This window comes from Sparus aurata, chromosome 4, assembly GCF_900880675.1.
Source record: "Sparus aurata chromosome 4, fSpaAur1.1, whole genome shotgun sequence".
In the NCBI taxonomy this organism is placed as follows: domain Eukaryota; kingdom Metazoa; phylum Chordata; class Actinopteri; order Spariformes; family Sparidae; genus Sparus; species Sparus aurata.
The window spans coordinates 5,406,218-5,433,719 of NC_044190.1; the positions used below are offsets into that span (position 1 = coordinate 5,406,218).

Below are 27,502 nucleotides of genomic sequence, written 5' to 3' on the forward strand. Positions count from 1 at the left end.
TCACAAACAGCGGTCTCCCGCTGGGCAGCCATCCCATCCAGCTGTAGCGTCATCGCCATCCTCTCCACTCGCTGACGTGAAGTCATTGCATTGTAAGAGTAGACTATTATTGATCAGGCCAAATATCAGGACCGCAAAGCAGCATTTTTCAGATTATCGATTTATTTTTTGTGTACAATTTTAAAAACATTTAAAAAGCAGTACTTTGGCTCTGATGCATCATCCTACCTCTGTCAGTGGTCACCACTCTGTGCTCTCAGTGTAGCTGGTTATTCTATTACTGGATTTTTTACTTTGAGATTAAGATTTCTATTTTTCCAGTAGTAAAGAAGTGTATTGTTTCCAATCAGTTATCGATCTCTTATAGTAAGTATTGGTGAAAAATAAAAACACATCGATAAGAAATTAAATTAAATTACAACATTTTATTCTGGCGATCGGGCTGGATATCACAGATTGTCTCTATACATGAAGTTGGATCAACATTTCAGCTAATCCAATGAGCACAACGCATTGTTGAGATTTGTGAGTGTTGTGTGGGTGACTCACTATCACTCACTACTGTAGGTCACTATGCAGTTAGCCATAAGGTTCATTTCAGGTCTCTACTGTATGTATACTGTACTCCAAAACAAAGTGTTCGAAGTGATTCGTGTAAAGATTATGTGTATGTCATCAGCTGAAGGAGGCTCCTGCTGCTTGACTCTACAAACATCGTCTTGGTAATTGTCTGCTTTCTAAGAATATCCATAACCCAAGTAGTAAGGGCAAAGTTGCCCAACCCAAAGTGTCACAACAGCCACATTTATGAATACACGCCAGATAAGAATGCACGATATGAATGCACGATATGAATTGTTTTCTGCCAGTTCTGATAAGATAACCGATAATTCAACATTTTCGTACTCTAAAAATGGTTCATACCCTGTAGTTTATGCTCATCTGAGGGTAATTAAGGTTCAGATGTGGTGAGCAAAGATCAATTATTCTTCTTCTTCCTATCCATGTTTATTTATTCAAAATGCATACCAACACATACTGAGTGTGTACATGCTACGCTTATTAAGTCAATGAAAACAAACTGGCTCCATATTATTGGCTATATCTCCTCTCTTGACACTGATACCAATAAATAGCCGATAATATACATTTTCCAACATTGGGCCAGTAATACATATTGTGCATCCCAGATGCCAGGTTGAATTAAACTAGAATCAAACCAGATATCAAGATATGACCATGTTTAAGAAACTGAATGTCTGAGAGTCAGACACAATAACTGCTCATCATCACGCTTCCTGTCTAATGGACATTTACATTTATATTCTTTGTTACTGAAGGGGGTTTTATTACACAAGACAATTAATTCTGTGCTTATTAACAATAAAAATGTGGCAACTTTGCAATCTGGCTAGCATTTTGCTGGAGCTGTGAGACTGTTTCCTTTAATCACCTTCAGTAAACTCACTGCATCAAAGCTGCTCACACAACAAATGACTCACTCTTATATTACAGCCTTCCATTAAAATGAAATTAAACTTCATTTGTTGCTGTGATATCCCAGGAAGGTGCAATTTTATGTCTTTATACTATAATTTTCTACACAGTGTTAATATCACTGAAGCTCAGATCACAGCAGGTTGCCTGTCCTCATGTGGCCGCAGAGCCTAAAACGTACATTTCATTCAGTGTGAATTGTGGCGTCGTAGTACATGGACCCGGTAAGGCCCTGTTTCCCTCCAGCTGTAGGTTGCCTACTTTAAACCACACACACACACACACACACACACACACACACACACACACACACACACACACACAATCACACAGGAGCTGCTTTTATTTCCACACCTGAGAAAAAGGACACCACCATGCTCTACTGTAAACAACTCTCCTTTTTGTTTCTCAGAGTGACATTTTAGCCCCAGAGTTAAAAAAGAGTGAGGTAACAGACGCTGAATGACATCGAGGATCTCCTCTGATCTCACTACAATTCACCTCAATGCTGCACTTCAGTCCAGCACTCCATGCTCTGTATATTCAGGGATGCTACCAACTTTTGAGTTGTATATTTTTTTCTTATCAGTACATGTTGGGGGTATTTGAGGGTGGATTCAAGACTCTCTGCCTGTGTGGAGTGAAGTTGTGCTGCAAACAAGCAAAACCTGAAACTTAAACAAGCACAGGTTCAGCTGGCGAGTCTTAATAAGGGAATTAGATAAAAACACTCAGTGTGTTTGCTGTAATTGCCTTGTGCCGGCTGCAGCTATGATTGCATACAGAATGTGGGCAACTCCAGGGAGACTATGTGGAAATCCTGAAATTATTGAGGTGGAGAATTATACAACAGCTGCTCTATTAAAAGAGGATGCTTGACTCTAATAGTCTGCATCTTAATAAGCACAAATGGCTATGACACAGAACAGATATTCTGTGAAATGTTTTGCCCTGCAGGGGATAGCCAGAACAACATAAACACTTCATGAAGGAGGAATTTAAATGTAAGCTAATTGAACATTACAAACACAGCTACAGACACGCTGAGTGTGACTGTCAGCCGTTGTCATGCTACGTGTTTTGTCATGTTGATGGTCACTGACGTTTTCCTGTGCTTGCCATAGACTGACATAATTTTCCAAGATTTATCTGTAGACAATTTAAATCATTTCTGTTCAGCTTTTCTTTCTTTAGCACCAGTGCCCCTGAAGTCTGTTTGAGGTTCAGTGTTTACATATTTACCTGAATATGACACAGCTTTGTAAAAGTGACTTCAACTGTCAATAACTCACTTAAAATTCAAATCACTTTAAATTGTACTGTTTTTACTATTGTTTGTTTTATTAACATGAACATTCCTCATGATTTTTGGAATGACTGAGTATTGAACGTACCTGCCCATATTTTAACAAGTGAATTCTTCCCTCTAAGATTAAACATAAAAACAAATGAGTTTTATGAATTATTAAGACTGATTATGGTATGGTTGGATTTAGACACAAATCCCGTCCTGGTGGGACGGGAGGATGGAAGCCGGTGGCGGGCACATAGGCTGCTGCCTACCTGGAACAGGTCTCTCTTGTAAATGAGATCCTGGGTCTCAATGAGATTTTACCTGTATAAATAAAGGTTAATAAAAATAAATAAACATAATGATAGTGATGGTGGCACCCGCTGTCGGCGAGACGGAGAGGGTCGGTGGCGGACACATAATGCCGGGGGCTGTGATGGTGGCACCCGCTGTCGGCAGGATGGAAGGATGCAAGCCGGGAGCGGAGAGGGTCGGTTCGGCCCCACTGACCAGCATCAACGGACTCTTCAGATATCCAGACGTTACCTGGTGATAGTTGTTGTCACTATCGGGGGTAAAGTGGACACTTGTTGGGTGTTGGTGGTGATCTTGAACTCTCCACCGTTTCCTTACGTTGTCGTGTGTAGGAAACTTAAATAAGCTAACGGCCCCATTACCCTGCACACTGTGGCATCCAGGAAAGATGTACGAGCGACGCGGAGGAGACATGACTGGTTAGCTAGCTGCAAACTATCGGAGGAGATGCTATCCAAGACTCAAGAGCGAGAAGAAAAACCACCGAAGCTAATGCGCCTAATGTATTTATACCGCTTCCGTATTTATACCGCTAAACCAGGCCGGGTTTATGCTAATCATAGCTGCGTTATGTAACGCTGTTATGATTTCTGACCCGCCCATTAAATCCTGAACACAGAAATTTTGAAACACAGTTTGTGAGCCTAGCTCCCCAATTAAATTCTAAATGGTTGAATGTCTTTTTACATGTTTTAAGGAAATACACTTATGACCTATTTAATGTGTTTAGAAGAAAATGGCTGAATTTGCTTTACACAGACTTTAAGTGATGATTGTGCCCATGCTTTAAAAGAAACCAAAGTTGACAGTTGGTTAGAAAACAGCTTAGACCGTTAAAGTCTGCTGTTTGGTTGATCTGCAAATCCGACCTGAGCTCCCTCTGACATGGACTTTGTCACTTGTTAACATCACCTGACTCCCACCTTTGCTCCTGTCATTATTACTACTGCTTCAGGGTTCTGTCACTGTATCCTAAACATATGTTGAATGATGATGTTGTTTTGTTTTGTTTTTTGTCATCTTTTGAGGAAATTCTATACTAACGCACATCACCGTCCACCCAGTCAGCAGGGTGAAGTTTAAGAATGTACATTTCTGCAAACCAAGGATATGTTGAAACTTTACGTTTCTCTATTTTGTAACTTTACGAGGCAGTTTAATTTTCAATTTTATGTTGTAACAATGTTGCACTTATGGCCATTTTGGGTTTTGGCACAAAAAATGCTTGGTTAGGGTTAGGAAGAGATCACATGTTGGCTTAAAGTACCTGCTTGGTGGCTACAAAAACAGTAAGAGAAGTCTTCTAAAACAAAACCAACCTGGCTTTGTCACTCCAACAGGGTTGACACAGTTTTGGTTTATTGTCAAAAATATCTGTTTTAGGTAGCCAGGCTGAAAACTGTCTTGAGGTCATCTTTAAAATCTCCAGTGGTCTCACGCTTATAAATGATGTAACATTATCTCAGACTGTGGTCAGAGTCTTGATAGTCTTCTTGCCTGTAACTTACCAATATCACATTCACCTCCAGATATGCAAGTCGGATCATAAACATTATTTAAATGTCAATATGGTTTGTTGTCGATTACACGTCAAATCAGTGCCATCATCTCTGGCAACTGGGCTAAAAGTAATCGTAATTTCTCAAGTCTTTCCTTCGGTCATCCATCCTCTCAGTACTTCATAGCTCATTTTTTTCTGTGGTTTTAAAAGGCTTGGACTGCTCTACAGTTCTACTGGAGATCCAAAAAGTTACCAAAGACACCAAAGTGGATGTGACATTTGTTTTCAGTGCTATGACGTCTAGTATATGAAGAGATATTCACATTTAATAGAACGGTGCGGGCATTAAAAAATACTGAATATTGAATGTAAACTGCACATATCTGCAAGAAAGAACATGAACAAGCTCATAACAAATGAATATGAAAATGTCAGACAAGGTAAAGTGATTCAACAACCTTTATGTTACTCAAGGGTGAACAAAAGGAGGAGAGGTATGTTAAGTGGTAAATATTTATATTTATATGTATGAACAAGTACGTATGTGAATTGTAATCTACTGTAGTGTGCAGAGCAGGCCTTAGACCTATCCCTTCCCCAAGTGCTCAGAGGAAACGGCAGCTTAATGACCCTGATGATTATCTTTAGTGGGATGCATCTTGCCCAACCTCCGGGTGGGAAAGGAAAATATGTGCAATCAGTGTGGCAATGGGGCACATTGCTCCATGTTCAGGGTGCCATTTTCTAAAGAATGATGACAGTTCTACACCCATTTCCTATTTCTCTCTCTGTGTATTGCAGCGCTGCCAGTTACAAAGAGAGGGAGTATCCCCCCACATCTCCGGGGAAATTGCAGAGAACAAGAAAACATTGTGACTGGTCGTCTTGAGCACGAGCGGAGACTTGAAAAAGCAACAACAACTGAACAGGACTCGGCATTTGGACTAGTGGGGATGAGAGAGCTACTGCGCGAAAACAGTAAACTAACCCTGGAGGGCTGAGACTGGAGTTGGCAGATGAGTAAGTCTTGACCCAAAATGATTGCCTTAATTACTACACATATACAGATGTATGAAGTGATGAAACTAAGAGACTTTCAAACTTTTCAAGTTCAAAGATGTTTCTTTACATGTGAAAAAAGTGTCTTGTAAGGAACAGATGTGAATATTTTAATATGATAGAGATAATGTTTGGTTGTAACGTCGACATAATGTTTTAGTTGGGTCGGCTTCGTAGGTGTCATTGGTTACTAAATGGTGAGTTTGCTCTCTGCTTATGTGCAGTCAGCAGTACAACTTAATCTATTTTTATCTTGTTTCATATTGTCAACCAAACAAGGCTGGCCTGAGTTGCTCACTCAAACGCTGGCTACAATTTCAGATTGCGTCATACCACATGAAAATCCTCATTCAGAAAGTGTATAGAGGGTTGGGGAAGAAACATGAGACATATATTGACTGGCTCAATGCAACAAGAAGAATATCCTCTTACATTAAGATCCACTTACACTAAAGCAAAGATGTCAGGCACATAAACACCATCATAAGTATCTGCCACATTCACTTTCTATCACAGAAAAACAGCGGCTGAAACTTGCCGCCCCGATAATCATCGACGTAAGATGAAATACCTTAGGTTCTTTTCTCAGATGCAAATTTAGAGCTGACCAGCTGCTTTGTTGATATGTTTTCACTTTGAATTTAACTGTATGCAAAAGTAACATGGACGTGTGTTATATATTTTTTTAAACCTAGCCTTGATAATTACATAACCAAAGGTGAAACCCTGAATTTATTGTATGTTGTGGAACTTCTGGAAAATGTTGTGATATAGATGCACACTGAAATAGGAAAAAAAATGTAAATAGCAGACATTTATACTTGTGTGTCCTAAGATGTGTTGCAGATAGAGTAATTTGAGATTTTTTACTTTCTTTGACTGTTATGACCATCAACCATTATCATCTGTGTTTGGTTTGTCCCAGCTGATACGATCATGTGTCTCATATTGTCGCGAATGCTGCTCCAACATCCTTCATTGTCATGTTTTCGGCAGTTTTGTTGTTGTTCTTCTTATTATTATTTTTTCTCTTCTTTTTTATACATACAGCCCATTGATAATCCAACAACTCATTGATTTGGCATTCAGAAAACATGCGGTTGCTAATGTCGTTGGTACAGCTTTGCCAGAGGAGTTTTGGATTGCGTAACCTCTCTTAGACCTGCAATGTTACCCCTGAATATTAGCAATTAGAAATATCCACTGACATGCCAGATTTGTTTAATTTTTAGAAGTAGTAGAAAGAGATATCACTTATTTTAATGAAAAACAGTGTTTTTATTTTCTGATTTTTCCTTCAAATATGCCTCCTTTTCATACTGTGTCAACTATAATGGCACAGCTTGACTTTAGAGCTGAGCGTCTTTTTCCTTTTAAGAAAATCCAAAGTTCACATTTTTCCAAAAGTTTTTATCTGTTATTACCTCAATGATAGAATCCCTCAGAAAAGCTGTTTACTGAATGTTCCTTATTGTCAGAAAAACCTGTAGCCACACGATAGATGTCAATAGTTTACTTAGGAAATCCTTACGGGAGGATGTTTCACTGCGAAGGAGAAACTAAATTTGTCATACAAACCAACAGCTTTATTTGGACAAACAGAATAGAGCAGCAAAGTTAAACTGTCACTCAAAATGTGTTGTTTCTTTACAACGTTATGTCAGAAAAAGAAAAGATGGAAAACGGAAACTGAGCGTGAAAGAAATGAATGACAGTAATCACTTTGTAACTGTCAAAATCAAGTTCATGTGAAGATAAGTGCTGTCACACAACAGATAAATCAAGTTATCACGATAGGATTCAATTTAAACACAGTGCTGCTCTCTCAGTGTCATCAGTCATTACATTGTAAGAGAATAAATAAGCAAACTGCAATAGATGAGTTCGGGGAAGTTTACTTATTTTCTTGCTTGTCACAGGTTATACTAGTTATACGTGAAGATCTACGTGGGTATAATAATGTGAAGCTGCAGCCAACAGCCAGTTAGCTTAGCATAAAGACATTTAATTCAATCAGCACACAACCCCCCAGTGAAACCTCAACTTGTTTTTTTCTATTCATTGAACTAACTAGATCTATTGTGTTGAAGCAGAATGAGTACGATTTTTGGTTGCAGTTGTTAAACAGAGTACTCAACGTTGGTCCCTCCTGCTTGGCTTAACGACTCCTGATACATGCAGACAATCTGGCACTTGATCGCACTATATTTAAAGCCTGAATTTCAATGTCCAACCTCTGCTCTTGCAGACTGTGCCCTCATGGACTTTGGTTGTATGTGCTGTGACTTGTTATCATGTCAAGCCTATCAGGGCAGTATAAACCATGGATACATGGGCCTTAAGACTACTGCAATTTCTGTATCATAATGTGGTTGAATATTAATTCTGGCCAACCTGAGTTGGTTTAATTTATGTTTAATTATGTAATTGCTGTACAAATTCATAATAAGTTCTGTGATTTTTTCAGTAGGCATTTGAAAGAGAGATACTTCACATCTGCAGTGCAAAGAGTTGTGTGTTATAAAACCAGTGTACTCTCTGAGACAATGTGTGCTTCCTGTAGAGTCATACAGAGCTGGGGTCCGTTTCACAAAGCAGGTTTAGTGAAAACTCTGAGTCTGTTAACCCTGAAATAAAGGAAACTCTGAGTTTTCTGTTTCACAAAGGGAGGTAACTCAAACCAGAGAAAGAGAGGTAACTCTAGCCTGTTTCACAGAGAGAGGTAACTTAAGCTCTCGGTCAGTTACCATGGTAACATACTCTCTGAACCTAACCTGGTCGGGACCAGGTTTTTCTAAACAAACCTCGAGTTTCTCTCTGTCTCCGCCCTCTTTCAGCCACACAAGGTATTTGATTTCCTCATTCATTCAGTCAGCAGGCGAGTTTTGGCGTAGTATAGTTCTCATTGATCATTGCAAAAATCAGTCAGTAGGCCTACATTAGAAGTTATATTAGGTGGCGACTATTTTCACTACCATGGCATGTCCTTTTGATAATGATCCCGTGGATGAAGGTGCAGCATTACTGCGAAGAGAATTAAATATTCGTCGGGAGATGATTATCAGACCGCGCATAGATGTTCTTGCATTTCCAGACAATTATCTTTTTGAGCGGTACCGTTTCACTTCACAGTCCATCATTTACATACACAACCTGATCCGTCCTTACATTTCCAACATTACCAACCGAAGTCATGCTCTCACATCCCAGCAGATATTGTGTGTTGCGCAGCGTTTTTTTGCAAATGGGAGTTTCCAACGTTTACAACGTCGGAGATGCAGAGCACTTGAGCAAGGCAACTGTATCAGAGCGGTCAGAAAAGTGTGCCTCGCCCTGAAACGGCTACTACCATCTTTATCATTTTCAGCTCCTCTGCCTCCGTTAGAGGTGGCGGTGCTGGGCCACCACCCATTTTGCGGGCATCTGCTTTCTTTCTGTTGGCTGAGTAGAAGTCTGTGTTAGTTTAAATAGGCTTAATTATTTAACAGAACATGATATAGATGAGAAGACATTTATATGTGTGAAAACAGCATTATGTTGGGGATAAAACAACTGTACAGTCAAACAGCCACTTAATATTTACTTTACAATGTAAAACATGATCAAAATGAGGTACCCCCATGAGATTATGCCGAGGTCTTACCTGTTTGAACAATGTTTTTATGTTTCATCTTAAGCTGCTGCCAAGTGCGCTTCTCCCCCTCAGGTTTGCACCTAAATGAAATAAATTAATAGGCTACCACTCAAGTTTCCCCCTGTAATATTATTGTGATTGCAAAGGACTACATTTAAACTTACGCATTGACCCGAGCGCCAATGTTCTCCCATGCTGTCTCCCTCTCTTTTGCTGCTGCAGCGGTGTTACACTTTATTCTAAAAACGTGCTCAAACTCATGAGCACATTAATATTTCCAATTTCAGCGGGGTGAAAAACGTAGCCCTCCTATTCCCTGTTGTCATGGTGACTCATCGAATCAGGGCTCCATTGATGCTGTCTTTTTATACTTGTGATGCACGTGCTTAACTCCAGGTTAAACTACTCGGAGTTGATCAAACTAACTCAAATCAGCTGTTCTGGAACCGAAAACTCAGAGTTTCCTATCTAAGAGTAGATCAACTCAGAGTTCAGGGTTAGAGTTTGTTGAACCTGCTTTGTGAAACGGACCCCTGGTCATTTGTGATGATTGAGAGGGATTGTTTTTGTAGGAGACCCTACATTTTTTTTTTTTTTTTTTTGGGAAAGTCCTACTCGTTCTGCCATTTAATGGTGGGCTTTACAGGTTTCCTTTAGAAATGGCTAAGCTAGTTGTTTTCTTTTTTCTAGACTTTATGCTGGGCTAAAATCAGCAAATGTTGGCTGGAGCTACATAGTCATTGTACAGACATATCTGAGAGAGACATTTCCCAAACATGTCAGAACTATTAATTTGAGAGGTGAAATTACATGAAAATATCACCTGTCTGTAGAAATATATTTTCTGAAGTGATTCTATTACACTTATCTTGTCAGATTATGGGCCTCAAGCACAAGCTGTTCCGACCTGAGGCCTCAGTTCTGGCCCAATGTAGAAACTATCATAACAGAAGCTAACATTGGCCAGAAGCTGTGCTGCAACACTTCAGATACTCTTGTGAAAGATAAATTAATACACCAAGTGATATGTCCAGCAACAGCTCTGGATTATCCTGAAGCAACACATAAGACGCTAAGCGAAAGAGTAATATGCCCACAGGTTAGTGGGGAGAACAAGAACAGGGTCAGCCTGACAATTGATCCTTGAGGCCACCATGTCCAATCAAGTAGAACAAACAAGCACCAAAGGAGACAGAGAAATATGTTAAACAGGACAGTTTCTAACCCATTTCCTCAATCTATGAATTAACACAATTTATGTGGCTAGAGGCTGCAATTATGTCAAGTTGCACTGATACAGAGCCCTGTGCTTAAATGTGCTGTCATCAGGAGATCAGTAGTAACCCAGAGAAGGGCAGCGGACTATAATGTGTGAAGAAAGAAGATAATAAAGGCAGATTTTGAAGCAGATAGAAAATTACCCAGATATCTACATGAATATTTATGAAAAGGTCATCCATGTCATGAGAAGGGATGAGCAGAAACTGGCCTACAGAACAAACAATTACTCTACATATCCTTTGACTTAGTACAGCTAGATATTCTTGTGGATGTTGAAATGACCTGCAGTAATGATAACTTCTGTGATAACCATTAGGGAGGTTAATAGTCTGTGTGGGGACATTAGATAACACACAGAGCAACATCCACATGAAACATTTTTAATTACGATCTGGAGAACCCACCGGGGCTTCATTTTGTAATGTTTCTAAACACCAGTTAAAGCCGCTGTCACTGGCCAGACGAGGAAGAAGATTTGATTAACCCAACACTGTTTAACTCATTTTCAGCCATGAAGTTAAGAAAACATCCCATCAAATTTAATAGAACTGAACTCATTAGAAAGATAAACCTGGCTGGGAACTGATTTCACATTAGGAAGGGCTATCTCTGTGTGAGAACTGCTTTTCTGTCCGAGCTCACGTATTTCTGAAGCCTAAACATCTGTGAAACTCCTCCGATCCTTGGTGCTTTCAGCAGAGCAAGGAGGCAAGATTAACTTTAAGATGAATGCCTCTCTGAATCAATAACAGGGGATTTCTTCTGAAGAACAACCAATGATGTGCTAAATTTAAACAGCTTACAGTGTTGCCAGATTTGGCTGACACAAAACAGGCCAATTGGATCCCGTAGATAATTGTTAATTTCCATATAATAGGTGCTGTGAAGAAGCCTCAGGATGTTCCTCCGCTCTCCTGATTTATTTGAAGAATTATGCAAACTCCCTAACACAAGATTACAATAACAAAAGGTATCTGAACCAAATCTTTTGAAAGTGATTAAACATTACAATATTCACCTGGAAGATCAGGTGTAAGCCTTTTGTAGTCACGTATCACAGAAAATGGAAAATTGTTTCATTGTAGTAGTTTCAGGGCTGCGCCTAACGATTTTTTTCATTATATTATTTTCTTATTTTCGTGCCATGGACACACACACAAATAAAACGCATTAGTCTGAGGATAAAAACTAGAGTGTTTACTGTTGAATCCATGGCGTTAGATAAAACCAGGAACTCGTTTTATGTCTTAATCTCCTTATAAAGAAGGTGGCTTATGAGGAGTACTCTGAAGCTGTTAAACAGTGACGCAGTTTGTGTTTGTTTAGCACTCATGCTATTGTGTGACTGACTGGATTTTGGGTTGTTTTGCACCATCTGCCTCCTGCAGAACAGTATTAGAGGTCTTTGGTGCAAATACAATGATTCCAGTGTTTTCCTGGTCACATCTGTAGTTGGGAGACCCATAAAATGCTTTGCAGAGTTCCTGTTTGTTGAAAGGCAGCGTTGTCACTCAGATTAATGGGTTATTAACAGGGTTAATAACAGGGTTACCACACAGCGCTTGATCTGAGAAATACTTAATGGTCACTACTTTAAGTTGTCATTTGGGTAATTGTGACAAGATCACTCAGAGATTATGATATTGATTAAATGATAACAGCCTTCATTATCAAATATCACTCAAATTTAACTTTATTATTTGGAACACAATTCACTTTCTGGCTCATATTGTACCAGAGCAGTGAGGAGGTGGACTATGTTGTGCTTAATGGTTAGAGGACAATTAGTATGTCCACCCATGTTGCCACAGTGTAGTGTAGTTGGTCACACAGCCTCTGTCTGCTTCAGACTGCTGCTGTCCAATGACAATAATGACAATAAACTGTATGAGCTCTACAGTCAGTGAAATCAAACAAAATCACTTTATTTTTGGATGGACAATCAAGAGGCAGTGCTGTTCATCATTTAAATCATTTAAATCATATTCAAGCAAAAAATACTAAACATTCTCTGGTTCTGGCTTTTCAAACATAAATATGTGATGCTTTAACTGATATTAGATTAAATATGTGAGACAATCTGAATTAAAGCTGCAACAATTAATCGGTATAAAGGTCGATTCCAGCTTCTTAAATGTAAAATATTTCGGGTAACTTTACTCCTCTGTGACATTAAAATGAATATTTTTGGGTTGAGGACAAAACAAGACATTTGAGGACATGATCTTGGGCTCTGGGAAACACTGATCAGCATTTTACAGGCCAAAGAACTAACAGGTGAAAATAATGGATAGTTGCAGCCCTAATCTGAATATCTTCTTGGAGTGAAGGAACATATTATCATAATGTTTCACTACTTCATGACATTTCACTGACAAAACAATTTATTGGTTAAGATATACCAGAAAGTGACTAACTAACTATTAGTTACAGCCCCGATGGATATAATGTAATCTCCTCATGCTCAGCACTCTTGATATCACAATGCAATGCTCCTGGTGATAAAAAGTTTCATGCTCAATGCCCCTGAGCTGAATGCACTCCAACATAAGAAAATACTCCCAAATACAGAAAACACAACTAAATATAGACATGTTTTGGTTGTGCTTTCTATATTTGCAGCTAGTTTGCTTCACCTTTGTCTCTTTGTGTGTTCTTGAGCTGCAGTGTGTGGAGCTCTCATGGCCGCCGTACATGAACTCTTTCATTAAAAGTATAAAAGTTCAGCCGGCTGATGGTCTTAACGTTTTGAAAGCACAGAACATTAATGGATGATTAGATGCTGTTTACTGTGGTGACACATGCAGATCTGTTGTCATGTTCATCAGACTACATGTGGGGCATGGCACATTTTCCTCAACAAGCCTCCAAATCTTCAGGCCACGAATCATTATAATAGGCATGTATAATTCTGACTGTGTGTAAATGGGCATTTTTTTGTACAAGAAGTCTTTGGTTCATTAATTTCTGATACTGGGTGAGAAAGTGTGAAGTGTCTTTGGGTCATTTTGTTGTTGTTTCCCCATTTGACTCCTGCAGCGCTCGATGAGGGAGGGCCATTGTGTGTTCAATAAAACTACAGAGTGCACAAACAAAGACAAAAGAGGTTGTGAGGGAGGTTGGAAACATGGGATTCGAACCCATGACTATCAGGTGTCTATGCAAGCTAGTGCAGTTTGGTCAGCCAAGGCCACGGTCACATTTATATGTAGGTTATAATCCAGTTTATCACAAGCATCTCACCTGCACAGAGGTAAACGCTCTACATGTGGCTGCACAGCTCGTCAGTAACAGGACGATGGCAGCGGTGCGTTTGTTTCAGTGTTACTGCTTTACATATGTTCAAACTGTTTATCTGCCACTGCCTTGTCACTCATAACAACGGATGGAAATCATCAATCAGCAAAGGGAAACTGACAGTAACTTTTACAAACATGTAAAATATTTCTACAGTTCAGGTGTTGAGAAATATCCATGTGAGTTTTGGCCAGCCTTGCTTTTATTCTGCATGATGCTTTGTTTTGAGAAAAATGCATCTTAACCCAAAATATGTTTGTATTTGTTTTCCTGAGGGTGCTCTCTCTCTCATTCTCTCTCTCTCTCTCTCTCTCTCTGTCTCCCTCTCTGTCTCTCCTTCTCTCTCTCTGTCCCCCCCCTTCTTCTCTCTCTCTCTCTCTTTGTCTCTATCACTGTATCTTTGGAGCTTGTCACTTGTGACCTTAATTCTCCCTTTTTTTGCTTTATTCTTTATTTAATTTTTTGGTAAACCTTCCAACTTCTGGATTTTCTACATTCATAACATTTTGTAGACAGCAATATGAGATGTGATTGAAATGGAATATGTGCAATGTTGATTAAAGAAAAATATAATATATTAAATAAAAAGTCAGAAAACATAAGTGTTTAAGATGTGCTTTCTTTGATGAACGTAGCTCACCGTCAGGTCATCTACATCCCCTCCACCTCCCAACTTGAAAGTTAGCTCTTAAACATGGTATATGGACATGATATCACACATATTATTGAAATGTTGACATGAATAGTACACATTTGAATGTATTCTTAACACTGACTTTAATTATTTCGACTGGGCTGAAAACTCACGTTTTAACAGCATTTTTATAATCTGTGATTGGATTTCTTTAGATGTACATACAGAGAAATAAACTGTATTGTCTTTGTACACAGTCCAAGTACAGAGACAACAAAATGAAGTTTGCGTCCAACCAGAAGCACAAAAAAAAGCAGTGCAAGTGCAAAGTGTGTACAGTTCAAAGAGCATTTGTCCTGATCAAAGTTTAGTATTAGAAAGCTATCACACCACAGAATATCTCTCCTGATCTACAGTTTGCTGTTGGCTGAACTGTTGGACATGTTTGTGAACATCACTCGTGTCCCTCAGACTCAGAATCAGCTCTGTCAGCGAGGCTGAGTATCACACTCACACAAAGTTTTCAGCCACAGTGGCCTTCTACGGTGGTTGCTTTTGAAACCTGATGCCCAGGCCATTCATGTTCGACACCGTTTAAATATTTTAAATGGGTCCGTTGTGGTCATCTATCAAGCTGCTGATGGAGAGATTGCAGCCAGGTTGTGCTTGACCCTCCTCACTGCAAAACACACAAAAGTCCTTTAAGGATATAAGGTGTCTTCACCTTCACGGGTGAGGGAAAACAACAAAAAGTAAACACTATTTATTATTTCTAATGCTCCATAAACCTTAAAGACACTAAATGTTTCTGCCATGAATTTGCTGCGCATGACAGCGAACCTGAAAGGTCGATGTACAACCCTGAGATCCGGCCACAGAGAGGAACAGATATATATAGGATCTCAGCCTTTACAGCTGTCTCCACAAAACAAGACAACATACACAAAGTCTGTCCCACACAATCACAGATGCACATGCACACACACATGCACAAAGCAACCACATACACTGACGAGCACTAAGCACACACCCAGACCAACTCGTTCAGATGACTGCTACATCATTGTGAGCCCACCTGAAGAAGCATTGATGCAGAACATGTTACTGGCTGCTTTGCTCCTCTGGTTGAATTTAAATACATGAAACAAACTATGAACGTGAACAAATAAGTCAGACTCAGAACTGGCACTTGGCACTTTATCTTGTATGTATCTCTCTCTCTCTCTCTCTCTCTCTCTCTCTCTCTCTCTCTATACATACATATATATATATATATATATATATATATATATATATATATATATATATATATATATATATATGTATATATATGTATATATATATATATATATACACACTACTCACAATAAGTTAGGGATATTGTTATTTACATAAGTGCTTTTCCGATTTGGTCTGAATTTTAATGAAATAAGTAAAAGTTCCCTTTAATATTACTAATAATGAATGAGAAGAAACACCATTTTCATTAGTTTGATATTTATTACCCCAAAAATTTAGACAATAACAAGGATAGCCCCAAATAACAAAAATTGACAATGTCAGTAGCGTGTGTTTCCACCATATGCCGCAATGACAGCTTGACAGCGACGTCTCATGCTCCTCACTAGCCTCATGATGTTGTTCTGAGGCAATGCGTTCCACTCCTCCACAAGTGCTACACGCAGTTCTGCCAGGTCACGTGGGGGTGGGGTTCGATCATCCAGTCTCTGCTTCAGCTGGTCCCAGACGTGCTCTATGGGGTTCAGGTCAGGGGACATTGCTGGCCATACCATATAAGGCACTCCGACTTCCTGAAGTCGAGCTGTGACAATTCTGGCACGATGTGGTGGAGCATTATCATCCATGAACGGAAAGTTGGAGGTGTGCTGGCGGAATTGGGGGATGATGATGGGTTCTATGATGTCTCTGAGGTAAGAACGTGCAGTGACTGAGCCATCTACAATAACCAAATCTGTTTTGCGCTGACTGGTGATGCCTGCCCAGACTGTTGCACCTCCTCCACCAAAGGGAACCTTGGGGACCATGTTGACCTCGGCATATCGCTCACCTCGCCTTCTCCAGCAACGCTGACGACCATCATTTCTGTGCAAGGTGACCTGACACTCATCAGGGAACAGGACGGTAGACCACTGCTGCATTGTCCAGGTCACATGGTCTTGTGCCCACTGCAAACTTTCACGGCGGTGTCTTGGTGTCAGTGGAGTCACCTGCAACGGTCGTCTGGCATTCAAGCCAAAGCAGTGGAGTCGGTTTCGAATGGTTTGTCTGGAAACCCTAGTACCCCTCACATCTCGTAACTGGGCCTGCAGCTATGTGGCAGTTGCATAACGATGTCTGAGTGCATAGGTCCTTAGGTACTGGTCATCGTTGCGGTCTGTCACTCATGGGGCTCCACTCCTGGGTCTGTCACGAACTATGCCAGTAGTTCTGTGTCTTGATGCAAGTCTGCTGATGACACTTTGAGGAAAACACAAAATGAGGTGTGTCTATCACCCCAATTCAATCACTCCCTATCCCAAAACTCTCTGAAGTGAAACAAACACAATGAAATGAAACAATGAAATTTCATGTATGAAATCTATCATCTCAGACATATGTAAGTCTCTCACAATATCCCTAACTTATTGTGAGTAGTGTATGTATATATATATATATATATATATATATATATATATATATATTAGGGCTGTCAAACAATAAATTTTTTTAATTGCGATTAATCGCATTTTGTCCATTGTTAACTCGCGATTAGTTGCAAATTAATCGCAATTTTTTTGGCACATTTTTTTCTGTTCTAAATGTACCTTAATGTATTTTTTCATGTTCGTAATACTTTTAACAACATAAGAAAGGGCAAAAATGCTTGCTTTATAAAAATGTTAATTCAACACTTCAAATCATGCAGGAAAATGAAAGGCTCAAAAAATGTCCCCTTACCCGAAATGGGATCAAAACATGGTGATGTCTGCTTTTGGCAAGGGGGGGGGCGGTGGGCTCTCTGCATCTGCCATGTGTTTGGCTTGCAAATGATATTTGAGACTCGACGTACTTCAATGGTAACTCATTTCATGTCGACAGTACGTACATATAACTTTTGTCCTATCGACCGAACCATCTGGCAGTGTTTTGAAAGTGAATTTGCCGTTCATAAGTCCTTTCTCCATTTCCTTTCACTTTCGCTTTTCAGTCCACCATGTTTTTCGCGAACGCCAACCCTGCTTCTTCTTCTTCTGATTCCCTTTCTTATTCTTCTGCCACCCTCTGGATCAAGACTACAGATGCCATCGACGGCCATAAATCAAACAATGTGCGTTTCTTTTTTTTAATACCGAGCGTTAATCGCGCATTGAAAAAATTAACGGCGTTAAGAGGATGTTGCATAAACGGGTTATTAACACGTTAACTTTGACAGCCCTAATATATATATATATATATATATATATATATATATATATATATATATATATATATATATATATATATATATATATATATATATATATATATATATATCTTCAAGCTCTGTTTTCTCGCTAGCGTTAGCCATGACGTAAACGGGCTGAACATGTAGCTGCAGGCGGAAAATAAACTGAACCGAACATCCTGTACCGAAACGGTTCAATACAAATACATGTATTGTTACACACCCAATATATATATATATATATATATATGTATATTGGGTGTGTAACAATACAATACAACAATACAATACATGTATGTATATATATATATATGTATATATGTGTATATATATGTGTGTGTGTATATACATATGTGTATATACATACATATATATGTATATATATATATATATATATTGTTTGAAGCTTGTCAGACAACAATGCAATGTGCATTGTCAGTTCTTGCATTTTTAATTTTGTTATTGTGAAATACATTGTGCTCTACAATGTTCCCCATTTTTTCATGTGGTTTAATATGTTTAATATTTATGAGGTAAAAATGCTATTTCAATTTGTAAAATCCCTAATTATTAATAATTGTTTTTATCATCTGAGCAGGGCAGGTACAATTAGCTCAGGGAGTCTCTTAAACAAACCTGGAGTCCTGGTTTCATTTTAATCAGAACACAAACACTGTTTCATGTCAACTATTAAGTTAAACACCACTTATTTTGATAATCAGATCATCATTTTGAGTGATAAAAAAATGAATAAGAAAACAATTCTCTAATTCCAGCTTCTTAAATGTTTCTTTGTTCCTCTGTGAAAGTAAACTGAATATCTTTGTGCACAAAACAAAACAAGACATTTAGGAAACACTGATCGAAATTTTGATTCATTTTCTGACAATTTATAAACCAGACAACTTCTGTAATTGATTAACAGGCAAAATCATTAACAGATTAGATGACATTAGTTGCAGCCCTACTGGCCAGCAGCCACCATTAAGTTTCAGTTTAGTGTCTCCTAACACATGAGTAGTGCTTTGTTGTCATTTGACTCCACAGTGTAAGTACATACAGTACAGTTTGCTGTCGCAGATTCAACAGTATATTAGCCACGAATCCAAAGGCTCTTACAGTTTTCCAAAGTCAGGAAGTTACCCTCAGAAATGCTCTTAGTTAAAAAGGTTTGAGTTGTATTGAGAAAATTCAAAAATCATCCCTCAAATATTCATCTTAGTGAGAGGAATGTAATTATGTGTCAGATGAGTCACAGTTTAAAGTGGTTTCAGTACATTTGGGGCTGAGCAGAAACAATAATGTCGTTAGTTAAATAATAAACTTAACACAGAGACAGAGAGCTGACGCAGCGCCATCTCAGCTTCACACTCGTCACAGTGGCTGCTGCTGTCTTCCAGGATAAGACCCCATCACTCAGAGGTGTAAGACAACACCTGGCAGGAAACAATATCTCTGCACATGGTCCGAGGCTGCTCTCATACATTCATGCCAGTGAATTTGGCGTTCACAGTTTCCCCTCTGCATGGAAACCCAACGCCGCCTTACCGCACCCTGCTGAACCCTGAAACCCAATCGCCCAGGTCCCAGAAGGTACCTGCCCACTCCTTTACAAACAGCGCTCCTTTCGCAGGGCTGCGGATGGAAAAGTTGTCAGCAACAATTGTGTTTGCTGCTATAGACAAACAGTTCTTTTACATCAAGAAAATGTCAGTAGGCAGCATGACTCAGGCCAGTGACCTCCTCAGGGGAACATTTACCAGCTTCTGCACTTAGATCCAGTGGCGCTGACCTTGGACTTACTCCCCTGGCGTACTCCTTTCACTCTCAATTTGTTACATTTGACAGTCAATGACATTGGATAGATGTGTTGTAAAGGATGGATGTAGCATTTTTGAGTATTGCTGTCACATTTACATATGTCTGAGATGATAGATTTACGCAGAAAACAGAGATAGATATTCAAAGAGACATACAGATGGATGGATAGATAGTTAGACCAATACAAAACAGATTAATTCAAACCATCAGCAGTTTTTATTGAATTCATTTCACCGCTGCTTTGAAGTTGGGAAGCTTAAGCAGCTTGTTAGTTTCAAATCTTTCCGCATACAAAGTGAGAAGAAATCACAGCTTGTGTTGTCGGGATAAGGTGTTATTACTCTGATAAGACTGTCCTGAGTGTGAATTCAATCCAAATGTGTTTCACTTCTCACAGCGTCCTTACAAACAGCAAGGAAAAGGATACTGTCAGATGTTGTTTTATAATTTAATAAGAAAACTCATAGTGTTTGAATATTTTCAAATAGAGCCAAACTCATTTTTTTCTGATAGATATATTGGCTGATATACAAAAAATTTTTCCAGTGATCCCTGAAATGTGGTTATCAGTCGCTATATGTAAGGGCAGTAGGATATTTTACAGTCTAAGGGCTAATTTTTTCTTTATGTACAAAAATTGTCTGTTTCAAATAATATAACTGTCACTGGCCAAATTTGTGCATCCTCCATGTTGGCATGGATGTTAAGAAATACAACCACTAGAGGGCACGTCTCAGGGAACAGTCAGTTACCGCCACTTTTCCTTCACCACTGTCCAACTCACATTTGAATCCTGTCCAATCACATTCCAGTTGGTCTGAAGTAAATGTGATTCTCTGTGACCAGGTGAAGTAACTGCCTAACATCTCTTCAAAAAGCTCCACCATTTTTAAAACATACTTACTACGCTGCTTCACTGTTGCAGAGGGTACTGCTCCTTATCTGTGCACTTTCATATAGATCTGTCCACAAATATGGACAGTAGACTTTCCGTATCCATATGCTTATCTAACATTGACCATAAATAAATCGTAATAAAAACCTAAAGGGGGCATTATGTAGTTTTGGAGATGAAATTCAAACTCAGAATTTGAATTTTTAAAATATCAAATAGGTAAAACTACAAACTCAGAAGTATCTATTTTTTCCATCAGTGAATAAACCAGCTTTTCTCAGAGTAAAATAAGGTCCCAGAATACTGTTTGAAGCCTGAAAGGTGGCTGGGTCTGCCACATATAAACAAAGTAAAACAGCATGAAATTGTGTTGTCCTTTAAGGTCAGTTTGTTTATTCATTTTATTCAGCCCTAAAAACTACAAGAAATTGTTTATTTTGTTTGTTTATGATTAAATAATCAGTCAGTGAAGATCTTTCTCTTCTGATTAAAATTTCTTCCCCAAATCTATATAGTGCACCTTTAAAAAGTGGCACCAGTGCACTTAAACAGTCAACCTACGGGGGATTTGATAATTATAAATTATCCTAAGCAACAGTTATGCTGATATCAATAAATCTGTGAGGCCAATAGCAGCTGACCAATATATTTGCCAGGCTCTACTTTCCACTTTCTAACCTTCTAGGACGCAATATTTTTAAAAGACATAAAGTTCCATCCCTTGTCAAAATGTCACATCTCGGATGCTCAGAGCTGCATTCACAGACCCAGAATAGAACCCCTGACAGATCTTCATCCATCTCTGACATTTTAAGGTGTGAGAATGGAACGAGGTCAAGGGTCAAATTGTCCAAAACAGGCCAGGCCCCATCTGTAGCCAGCAGGTTGGGCATCTCGGTGTTGGGGCCTCCCACGATGTGTAAGTGTATCTTTGCTGCCAATCATCGCAGGCTGTCTCCAAGGTAAGCTGGGGGTGAGTCTATTTCGGTTTGGACACCAAAAAAAAGGTGTTTTCTCTGCTCGTGTGGTAGAAGAGACCAGACAGGTGATTGACTACATCCTTTTCAAGCACACTCATCCCTTCACTGCAGGCTATGCAGAGTGCTCCCCTACACAGCTTCCTCAGACGGTGATGCATTATAGCTCGAAGTGGTCGCACAGCTTGGTCAGCGCTGAGCACCTCCCCGCTCTGACACGTTTGTGAATAGCAGCCCAATTCATTCTGTTCGAGCTGTGCGATTCAGTCACCTGCCCGAGCAGCTCGCTCTTAAATTTATACGGCTCGGAAAGAGGTAGAAGAAAGGCAGTGATCTCGCTGACATCTGAATTAGTCATGTGATCGGTCTCGCTTCACACGTCAAGAGAGATCAATTGAAGTGTATTCCCCAAACTCCTGAGGATGCTGGGAGCAGAGGAGCGGGGCTGTATCTACGGGGGGAGTGATACAGGAGTGAAGAGAGGAGAGGATGGTTTCAGTGATGAGAAGCACTTGGGTGAAGTGTATGAAGGGAAATTTCTGTTTGTTGTCATGGTAACAGGCAGTGTGGTCTGTAGCAAAAACATATCCCGAGTACAGAGGCTTGATCAGGATCCAGCAGCTCCTCGCAGCACAGCTCCCCTCCACCATTTTGAACGTGGGAACGCTGATTGTGTTGCAAATGTTTAATGATCCGTGATGCTCTGAATCATATGAAACATACAGATCAGCAGAGCCGAAGAGAAACAGGGACAGTTTCATGTAAAACTGTGCAGTGGTGTAATCAGGGTGGATGTCGGTGAATTGTTGAGGGGAGCAAGAAGAGGACGTTTCCTTTTATGGTTTCTGCGATTTCAATGCAGCCATGCATAAAGGTGAGGAAAAAAATAAGTCAACAACAGTAATATGTACAGTAAGGCTGATACTGAACAGTCAGATTTAAAGGTGTAACTATTGTTCTGACAGTCGGAGGAATAAAACCACATAAACATGGTTGCAGACAGCGCTGGATGGGGCTGAGTATTCTCATTGCCTTCAGTCAATGTAATCAAATGATGGATACTCCAATACTTCCCTTAAGTCATCTTAAGATTTATCTTGCGTATTGTTTTGGCCAGCCTGTAAGTCTTTTAGTAATTGAGAAGGAATACTTCCAGTTTTTCACTCACATTGTGGTTTTAATGAAGACGCCTGCCTGTCACTGGCCTGAAGTTATTAAAAAGCACAAGTTATTCAGTAATTTGTAATATTTTAATTACTTTCTAAAACCAACAAATGTGGTTACTAATTAATCAATTTCTTCAACTATTAAATGAATCACAAACTATTTTTGAAGAATTATTTATCGGTTAGTCAGTCAAATTTCATCCCAGTTTATTAAATGTGAATTTTCCTCTGGTTTCTTTTTGCTATGACAGTAAAGTAAACATCTTTAAGTTGTATGAGAAGAAGACATTGTACTCCTCTTTGTTTTGTGAACATTTCAGTCAATGTAAAACCCAAACTGATAATTGATTAATCTGGAAAATCATCAACAGACTAATCAACAGATTAAATGTTAGTTGAAGTCCAACACACACACACACACACACACACACACACACATTGCACTGAATAAATGACAACTGGAAACTGGAGGTCATTTTTAAATCTACCACGGGATATTTCATTAATGCCACAAATAAAACTACTTGTCTGCCCTTAAAGGATGTCCTATTACCTTAAAAATAATATTTGCTGTAGGACTTTTTCTGCAAGATTCCTGTTTGAATGCAATTATTACATCAAACTACAGAAACATATGGAAGCGCATTGCATTCACTGGATGAAAAAAAAATTAGACACCTAATCTCGTAACTATGAGAAAGATCTCGTAATTATGAGATCATCAGACCCATGAAACCAAGGGCGTAAGTTTGCATAGGAATGATAGGGACAAGTCACAACTAGGGATGTCCCGATCGGGGCCGAGCTGCGCATTTTTCCGCTAATCGGAATCAGCAATTTAGAACATGGACCCAAGCCCGATTTTTCGTTGTTGTTTGTTTTTGTTTTTTTTTAACATCAGAGCACAATTTGTGGCAGAACACAGACACGCGTGTAGCGTTACTCGGGCAAACCTGTGGATAAAATGTCTGCAGTGTGGAAAGAACTTAAATTAGAGAGCGAAAGCAGTCCAACGGCGACATGTAACATCTGCTATACAGCCGTTTCGTGGAGCTGCATTTAATACTACTCATTTGATACAGCAAATACAAAACAAACACTCAAAGAATACAACGTGTTCACTCGAGAGTACAGGCAAAGACACCGTAGCAGCAAACAGTCGCGGATACTTTCAAAAGGACAGAGAAATATCCTCGAGACAGCGACATGTCCACAAATATTACAGAGAGGGTAATCAAATTAATCGCTCTGTATAACCAGCTCATCTCCGTGGTAGAGGATCAGGGTTTTCTTCATTACCTGGAGATTTTGAATCCCCGGTATGTCCTATCATCTCTGCATTACATTTATCACGTTCTCAGCACGTGAAGGTATCAAAGCCAGTGTTGCCAACTTGGAAACAAATTTGCAAACTTTATCGCTTGATTTAGCAACTTTTCAGATCCTCTTAGCAACTTTATTTCTAAAAAGCCACTAGCAACAAATTTAGTGACTTATTCAAATCATCAGGGGAAAGGGAGAGAAAGATATTATATTGCAATTCACATGCTGCTCAGAGTCATCGCAGTCCATGGCTCCTCTGCAGCAGCGCCGGGGTCTGTCCCTTCCATTGTTGCGCCGCTGAGCAGTGTGGAAGGCCAGTGTCTGGGGGCTGACTGGGGCAGGCAGGAGCGGACGCTGAGGCCCCTCGCTCTATGGATTTGAGACTGGATCTGTTTTGATCTGTTAATTCTCTGACTTTTTAGCCTTTCGCAGTTCCACTGGTACTTTACCGGTGATAAACTGATCAGGCGAGCTGGCTCTGTGGTCGGCATGAAGCTGGACTCACTGGTGACGGTGGCAGAGAGGAGAACACTGGACAAACTGCTGGACATTATTGACAATGCCAGCCACCCCCTGCACACCGTCATCAGCAACCAGAGGAGCCTGTTCAGTGGAAGGCTGCTACTTCCCAAGTGTAGGACCAACAGACTCAAGAACTCCTTTGTCCCTCATGCCATTATACTTTACAACTCCTCACTCGGGGGGAGGAGGAAATAGGGTAAAGAGAACAGAAGGGAAGGACTGGTAGCACTGGGCAATTAATTGATTAATTAATTAATTAATCTACTCATACATACCTGGACACTCTTCTTTGTGCAACAACTTGATCCACCCCTCAAGTGCAATAATTTAATTTAATTTAACTGCTAATTTCTTGCTAATGTCATTTAACCACTGTATAAAAAACAATGCCATATAGTCCATATTTTATCCTATTTATCTGTACTTATCCCCTATACAGTTCTCTACAGTTACATTTATTTATCTTATTTGATTTTGTTTTCTGTGAATTCTATTTTATTTACTTTTATTCTTATCTCTACTTTATATATATGTATATATATAAATACATATGTATATATATATATATATATATATATATATATATATATATATATATATATATATATATATATATATATATATATATATATACATATATATAGCTAAGAGTTTATTGTTTACTGTTCATTCTAAGAGTTTTATTGTTTACTGTTCATTCTAAGAGTTTTATTGTTTATCTTATACTGTCTAAGAGTTTATTGTCTATTTATACTGTATTTTTATACCTCTCTTTTTTTCTACGTGTAAGCTGCTGGAAATTCAATTTCCTTGCGAGAGTCATCCCAAAAAAAATAAAGCTAAGTCTAAGTCTAAGTCTAAGTCTATAACCTTAAACTGCTCAGTCTAGATCACGTTTGATCTTCTCTCTCACCCTTTCTCCAGATTAGGATGTTCGTCTATCTTGTAAAAATGTACATAGTTCGTTTGATCTTCTCCCTCCATTTACTGTTTTTACTTCAAATATATTTGTCCCTGTAGTGAGTTTGTGATTATTTGGTAAAGATTTCTCTATCAACCGTTTGTATATGGCTTAAAATAATCTCCCCCTTACTGCAACAGACACAACAAGGAAGCTCCTAGCTAGTGTCCCTACCAAAGCTAAGACCAAACTTACGCCCTTGCATGAAAAATACGATACTTTTACAGTAATTACTCCCGGTAATAAACTGAAGGTATCACGAAGGTATCCTGCCGAATCTCAAAGTAAAGGATTCATATACTGCTGGACTTAGTACTTCCTAGACTACTTGCATGCATAATATTAAGTACTTATACTGTGTACTTTTCGAGTGATCTTGTGTCAAAATCCTTAAAGGGATATTCCAGTGTAAGTTTAATCCATGGTCTAAATCACCTTGAAACTGTGTTACACTCCCTCTCGAGAGATCAAGGTTAGCAGACCGCTAATTTACGGAGTTTTATCAACCTCAGAAACGACCGCACGACAACAATACACTGCAGTAAATGGATCCAAATATAAACCGCCACCAAAAAGCCACAAATAATGCTCAGAACAGCACCAAACTTCAGCAACAGTACAAATAGGGTATCAGCACATAGTCCAGGGCATCTAACCTCCGCTAGCTTAGCTAGGGAAGCTATTGGGAAGCTTAAAACTGATTTCAACTCTCCTCCATCAGCTTCCGGGTCGGGGAAGTCCTGACGTGACGATTACCGAGTGCGATTAGAAATGCTCAATTCCGTTCTTTTCCCTGTCCGCTCTCGATAATAACTGTTATAAACTGGCAGGTAAGACACATATGAACTTTGATTGCTTTTCCATGGAGTCATAATCATACATTTTCATCCATGAGCCGCGGAACTCTACTGCACTCGGTAATCGAGTTGTCGGGACTTCCCGTCAACAGGAAGCTGCTGCAGAAGAGTGGTAAATTTTGTCAGCTTTTCAGTAGAAATCCAGCTAAGCTAGCGGAGGTTAGATGCCCCGGACTATGTGCTGATACCCTATTTGTACTGTTGCTCAAGTTTGGTGCTGTTCTGAGCATTATTTGTGGCTTTTTGGTGGCGGTTTATATTTGGACCCATTTATTACAGTGTATTGTTGTCGTGCAGTCGTTTCTGAGGTTGATAAAACTCCGTAAATTAGCGGTCTGCTAACTTGAGCTCTCTCGTTAGAGAGTCTAACACAGTTTCACAGTGATTTAGACCATGGATTAAATTTACACCGGAATATCCCTTTAAAAGAGAAAAAGAATAGGGATATTTCGCTCAACTTTGATGTGTAATAAAAACGAATTTAGTAGTCCAAGATTCATATACTGCTGAACTAAGTACTTCCTAGAATACTTGTGTAACTAGTATGAATTACATCTACTGTATACTATTTAAGTAATCCTCTGTCAAAACCCTTATCCTCGTATGTTTCAGGGGTCAGATTGTGAGACTGCAGTCTGCCCCACAGTCATTACCAGCAGCTCTTCAGGGCGGCTTCATTACGATTACCGTAAATGTTAGTAGATTTGCGCCCTAGAAAAAAAGGTGCAGCTGATTTGACCAAGCAAACATGAACCACGGCTTTTTTTTTTTTTTTATCCAGTGAATGCAATGTGCTTCCGTAGTAACATGCACTCCAAAGGCTATTTTATTATGAAGTAATAGAACAATAACACTGCCTTTTCTCTGTTGGATATTCAGTTAGAGGAAATTTAATAGAAAAATAAGTTAATTGAATCAAGGCCAGGAATAAAAGTCCTGGGATCAAAACCCCAGTTGTTTGTATGGATTTCCTTAGCGTGTCCTCAAACAGTCAGTATGGAGGACTAAACCTGACTTAAGTCTAAA

At 39.2% G+C, this 27,502-nt stretch overlaps 1 protein-coding gene across 1 annotated transcript in view; it reads left to right on the forward strand.

Annotated features, from left to right (window-relative positions):
• Positions 1–8,341, forward strand: part of kcna4 (potassium voltage-gated channel, shaker-related subfamily, member 4) — an 86,350-nt gene extending 78,009 nt beyond the window's left edge. The window contains exon 3 of the mRNA XM_030415029.1: positions 5,406–8,341. The gene's annotated coding sequence lies outside the window, so the exon portion shown is untranslated. The remainder of the gene's footprint in view (positions 1–5,405) is intronic.
• Positions 8,342–27,502: the final 19,161 nt, after the last annotated feature.